This window comes from Kogia breviceps, chromosome 1 (genome assembly GCF_026419965.1).
Source record: "Kogia breviceps isolate mKogBre1 chromosome 1, mKogBre1 haplotype 1, whole genome shotgun sequence".
Taxonomy (NCBI): Eukaryota; Metazoa; Chordata; class Mammalia; order Artiodactyla; family Physeteridae; genus Kogia; species Kogia breviceps.
The window spans coordinates 90,396,953-90,403,167 of record NC_081310.1 but is presented as its reverse complement, the minus strand read 5'-3'; the positions used below and the strand labels follow the sequence as shown (position 1 = coordinate 90,403,167).

The 6,215-nt window shown below is 40.5% G+C and overlaps 1 pseudogene; it reads right to left on the bottom strand.

The window, feature by feature from the left end:
• Nucleotides 1-558: 558 nt before the first annotated feature.
• On the bottom strand, nt 559-2,256 carry LOC131758885 (small ribosomal subunit protein eS1-like; annotated as a pseudogene).
• Between the last annotated feature and the right edge of the window lie 3,959 nt (nt 2,257-6,215).

Here is a 6,215-nt window from a genome sequence, read left to right as displayed (position 1 = left end):
TGGAACTAAAATCCTGCAAGCCACCTGGTACAGCCAATAACAAGAAAGAAATGAGGAGAAGGATAGTCCATGATATTTAACCCATATTTTTACTCTTTCCATTGCTCTTTCTTTATTCCTGATGTTCCAAGTTTCCTTCTTTTTTCTTTCTGTTTCAAGATATTCCTTTAGCCATTCTTTTTTTTTTTTTTTTTCGGGACGCGGGCCTCTCACTGTTGTGGCCTCTCTCGTTGCAGAGCACAGGCTCTAGATGCGCAGGCTCAGCAGCCATGGCTCACGGGCCCAGCCGCTCGGCAGCATGTGGGATCTTCCTGGACCGGGGCATGAACCCGTGTCCCCTGAATCAGCAGGCGGACTCTCAACCACTGCACCACCAGGGAAGCCCCTTTAGGGTAGCCCCTTTAGACCTACCCTTTTAGAGTAGGTCTGCTGGTGACAAATACTTTTAGTTTTCCTTCACAATAAAGATGTCTTGATTTCACCTTCATTTCCTGGGCATAGAATTCTATTTTTTTCACAAATAAGATCTTTTATTTGTCATCATTAGAAGTCTATTTTTTAAACAGATTCTTGGACTGGTGGCTCATATCCATCAGTTCATTCAACTTTAGCACCTGCTGCATCTCCAGTAGCTTTTCCAGAACTACTACCTTCACTATGTAGCTCCATGAGTTTTCCCAATTCAAACTTGGGCTTCTTTAGCATTTTTACTTTTCTAACAAAGGCATCATGGAGTGGATAGATTGGCAGACCTTTTCTGTCTTTCCCAATGCTGCTTGGAATGAATTTATTTACCCTCTTTCAAGTCATTTGCCTGCACCTCTTGGGTCATGATTTTCATCATCTTCTTGCGGTTCTGGAGGACCTGCTGGTGTTAAGCATAAGAGGTCTTCCAAATCTGATTGTTGCGTTTTTTAGTAAAACCCGTACAGAATAGACGAAGCAAATAACCATAGGTAGTCTTGACATCAATGTGAGCTTCAGTCATGGTCTGACTTTTTTGACCATGGAGCACATTTTGTCATGGATAAGATCCATGCCATGGAAATTAGTCAGGCAGTTTTTGCCCTGAACATCCTCAGTAATTAGCATGAATTTTCTAAATGCAACTTCATCATTCTGCAGATCAGCAAGGCTCACTTAAAAAATATGACCGTTGAGGCCATCAGATGTGATTTTGGTTCCTTGAGTTCTCGTGACTAGTGTTTCCCCAATATTTCTTATATTGAACATAGCTGGTGCTTTCACATCATACCAATCTTTCTTAGAAAATGGGTCAACCACTTTCTTCTTGGCTCCCTTTTTACCACTTTTTGTAAGGTGCTTGTTCTTGCCAACCCCGGGTATAGAATTCTAGATTGACAGTTCTTTTCTTTCAGCACTTGAAAAATGTTATGCTACTCCTCTTGCCTGCATTGGTTTCTGATGAGAAATCAGCAGTCATTTAAATTGTTTTCCCCTGTAGTTAATGTGTTGTTTATCTCTGTTATGAAGATTTTTTTCTTTTTTGTTAGTTTTCAGTTGGTTGATTATAATGTGTCTTGGTATGTATTTCTCTGAGTTTCTTTGAGGTTCATTCAGTTTCTTGAATCTGTAGATTTGTGCTTTTTGCCAAGTTTGGAGAAATTTCAATACTTTTTGAATAGTTTTTCTTTTTTTAGCCCAGCATTTGTATTTTTTCTCCTGTCATTCTGAGACTTTGATAACGAGAATGTTAGATATTCTATTATTGCCCCCATAGAGCTCTGAGTCTCTGTTAATTTTTTTCAGTCTATTTTCTTTCTGTTGTTCAGGTTGGGCATTTTCTATCTTCAAGTACACTGATTCCTTTATAATCTCCATTTTGCTATTAAGCCGATCAAGTGACTTTTAAATTTCATTTCCTGTATTATTCACTTCTAAAACTTCCCTTTGTTTCTTCTTCATATACTCTGTTCTTTTGCTGAGACTTTCTAGTGGTTTTGTCTTTTTTTCATTTCCAGGATTTTATAATTACATGTTGAAGCATTTTTATGATGGCTGCTTTAAAATCCTTGTCAGATAATTCCAACATCTGTCATCTTGGTTTTGGTGCCTATTGATTGCCTTTTCTTCATTCAAGTTGATATTTTCCTGGTTTTTAGTATGATGAGTGATTTTTGACACTGTGGTGGTGCGGTAGGTGATGTTATTACCACTGGGTGGTTGTGAAAATCCAAATTTTCCCTTGTCCTTGCTCAATAACACCCCAAGCAAGAGAGGGAAGTAGTGCCTCATTACTTCAGGGTGGGAATGGAAGTTCAGTCTTCCCACTCATCCTTTTCTGATGTCACCCCAGTTGGGAAGAGGAGGGATTCCTCCTTACTGCCAAGAGAGTTGGAGGTCTAGGCCTTCCTCTTGGCCTTGCTGATGGTGTGGGGTCCCACATTTTTCCAATGGCATTTGTCCAGAATAAGGTGATTATTGCCCAAAGCCTTCTGTCTTGCTAGGCCATCTCTTTTCTTATCCTTTGCCAAGAGAGAGAAGAGTTCTCTTGGGGTTGGCATTTCCGGGTTACAGACTTGTTTAACACACAGCCCAAGGTATATACATGACAAAAAGGAAGCCCAGGGAACTAACCACCATGTCATTCCTTGGATCTTGAGGTCCCTAACCAGCACTTCTTCTCTCCACCTTTTAGAATCTTCTTGTGTTTGCATTTTATATATAATGTCCAGGGTTTGTATCTGTGTTTGGAAAAGTAGAGAGAAATGTGCCCACTTCATCTTCTGTGGAATGAGTAGTCTGATCATGTGTTTTTATAGCCTGTCTAATTTATCAATTTTCTATCTTTCTCTCATTGAACTAATGGTGGAATCTTTAAAAATGACTTCTTGTTAATTGGTAAAATCTCAGAAGATTTAATAAAAACTTGGTAAAATTCAATACTCACTCATAATTGCAAAAATTTGTAGAAAACTACAGCACACATCATATTTAGGTAGTGAGCCTTTAGAAGCAATACTATCGAAGTCAGGAATAAGGCAAGAATTTCTCCAGTTACTGCTACTATTTATTAATTAACTGGTGTCTTGGCCAAAGCAATGAGACAAGAAAAATAAAAATGTATGTGGATTAGAAAAGGAGACACAAATTATCATATTTTTAGATCACATTACTACTGATGTAGAAAATCCAAAGGAATCTGCAGGCAAATTATGAGAACTAATAAAGGAGTGAACAGGACTCCAGCAAACAACCATATTGTATACAAGATATTTTTCTAACTTGGCTCACAGGTTAACACTTGTTTACTAATCTTGACATAGTTCAAGATTACCTCCTAGTAAGTCCTCAGTAAACATTAGCTATTATTTTAATTATAATTCATTTAAAATAGCTTCTAATCAGTTATAAAGAGCCAGGCCTTGGGCCGTAAGCATAAACAGATGAAGTCCCAGTCTTTTTTTTCTTTTAAAGTCTTTATTGAATTTGTTACAATATTGCTTCTGTTTTTATGTTTTAGTTTTTTGGCCAGGAGACATATGGAATCTTAGCTCCCCGACCAGGGATCGACCCACACCTCATGCATTGGAGGGCAAAGTCTTAACCACTGGACCACCAGGGAAGTCCCCTAGTCCCAGTCTTTATGTGAGGAATGCTGGTGAGCCATATGCCTGCTGTGCATCTCCACTGGCCCTCTGCCCTCTGCGTTGATGTTCCAGCTCCCTCCCCACTGCATAAAAGCCGCTTGACCCCTTCAGGTAGGCCACAGCACTCTTAACTGATACTTTATCTTTGATTCCCTAACTCTTTGCTGCTATCTGCTGGCACAGATATGTGTGCCATGTGCCAGGCTTAGGTAAGAGGGATGGGGGAGGTTGGTGGGAGACTGAGGGTGTGGGTAAGTTGACAAACATGGAGATGTCTGCTACACCTAGTCTCTGTTTTCACAGAGCTCATGCCACCAATTGTAAATTCTGACATTATAATCATATACAGTAGTCCCTTGGTATCCATGGGAGATTGAATCTAGGACTGCCCACTCCATACCAAGATATCCTGGATGCTCAAGTCCTTTACAATCACCCTCTGTATCTGTGGGTTCTAGAAACATGGATATGGAAGGCTGACTGTAATGTAAATCTTTTTCAAAAAAAGGAGGGGGGGATTTGGTAGAAGCTCAACATATTTCAGTTACTTAGCAGCTGTGCAAATTAGTATAAACAGATTTACAAATCACTTTGGGAGCCATTTTGTGGAAATTAAGGGTGATTTTTATATAAAATACTATATTTTGATGTAAAGAAGGTAGACTGTGTTAGCACATTAAGATGAAAATCACATCAAATTGATATTAAGACTAGAAAGCACACTGGAAGAACTTGCTACCATGTGCCCCTGACAAGCTGTGACTAGCTCTGATCTCATGTAAGTAGTCAGTATTGACTCCACAGCTAAATTGGGCAAATGAATGCAGTTACAGTTAGTAAAAACTCACAAAAAGAACACACAGGTATTGTTATTAGCAAGTGTATAGAAAAATTCAGTCTTAGAAGAGACAGGAGTAAAATGAGCAAGATGGTGGTGTAGGATTTTTTAGTGCCTATCTCCTCCTATAAACATGAATTTGAACAACTCCAGTGGCTCCAGGTAGCTTCTGTGACAACAGGCTCCTGGTGGACTCCAGTGAACCCAGCCTCCTGGACCACCCCAGAGCAAACCAGCTCCCTTATTTCATGACTATTATGGCTCCAGCTCCCAACCAGCTCCATGAATCTAAGCTTCTATGAACCCAGACTCCAGCTGGGTCCATGTTACCACACCCCAAACCACCAGCCTGCCCCAGTGCCAGGCTGGCCCCTGCAGACCTAGACTTTAGATAATCTCTTACAGACCCAGGCTCCTGGTCTGCCCCAGTACCAGATGACTTCCCTCAGACCCAACCTTCAGGCCAGCAGCTGTGGCCTCAGGCTGCAGGATCACCCTAGGTCCAGGCCAATCCCCATGTCCCCAGCCTCCAGGCTGGCTCCCACAAAATCAGGTTTCTGGCCCATCCCAGCATCTGACTGGTCCCTTTAGACCCAGATATCAGGCTTATCTCACTGGTACCTTGGTAGCCTTGGTTTAGATCACATTACTGCTGATGTAGAAAATCCAAAGGAATCTACAGGCAAATTATGAGGCTAGCGTTTGTTGACTAGCCTTAGTAGCCTTGGTTGACCCCTGTGGTCCTAGAAGACAGGTCTTCCCATTTGGACACAGATCCCAGGCTCTCCACCACAGACTTATGCATCAGACCCACCCAAGTGAACCCAGGCTCCAGGCCCAACCCATGAACCTAGGCACAAATGAACCCAGGCACCATACTTGCCAGTCCCATGACTCAAGAAGCAAGCCCACTCAGGATCTCTGGATCTCTGGATGGGCTGACTGGTAAAGGGCTATGCCTGCTGAAGCTAGTCTTTAAAGACTAGAAGAGGTGCCTACTTCCTCAAATGTGCAAACACCAATTCAAGGTCACAAGGATCATGAATAATCAAGGAACCATGACACAATCAAAGGAAACTAATAAAGCTCCAAAGGCTGACCCTAAAGAAATGGAGATTTACAAAGTGTTCGACAATGAATTCAGAATAATCTTCTTAAATTCAGTGAACTCTAAGAAAACAGAGAGACAACTAAATAAAATTAGGAAAACAGTTCATGAACAAAATGAAAAGTTCAACAAAGAAATAGAAACCATTAAAACAAAAACCAAAAAATCCCCAAACGGAAATCCTATGTTGCAGAATACAGTAACTAAACTGAAAGAGTCCATAGAGATCTTCAACAACAGACTCAACCAAACAGAAGAATTAGTGAACTAGAAGGCAGATCCTTTGAATCATTCTCTCAGAGAAGAAAAAACAATGAAAAAGAGCAAAGAAAGCCTATGTGAATTATGGGCTAACATTAAAATAAACAATCTACACATGATTGGAGACCCAGAAGGAGAAGAGGAGGAGAAAGGGGCAGGAAGCTTACTTAAAGAAATAATGGTTGAGCAAGATCCTTTTTGCCCCACTTCCTAGAGAAATGGAAATAAAAACAAAAATAAACAAATGGGACGTAATGAAACTTAAAAGCTTTTGCATAGCAAAGGAAACCATAAACAAGACGAAAAGACAACCCTCAGAATGGGAGAAAATATTTGCAAATGAAGCAACTGACAAAGGATTAATATCCAAAATTTATAAGCAACACATGCAGCTCAA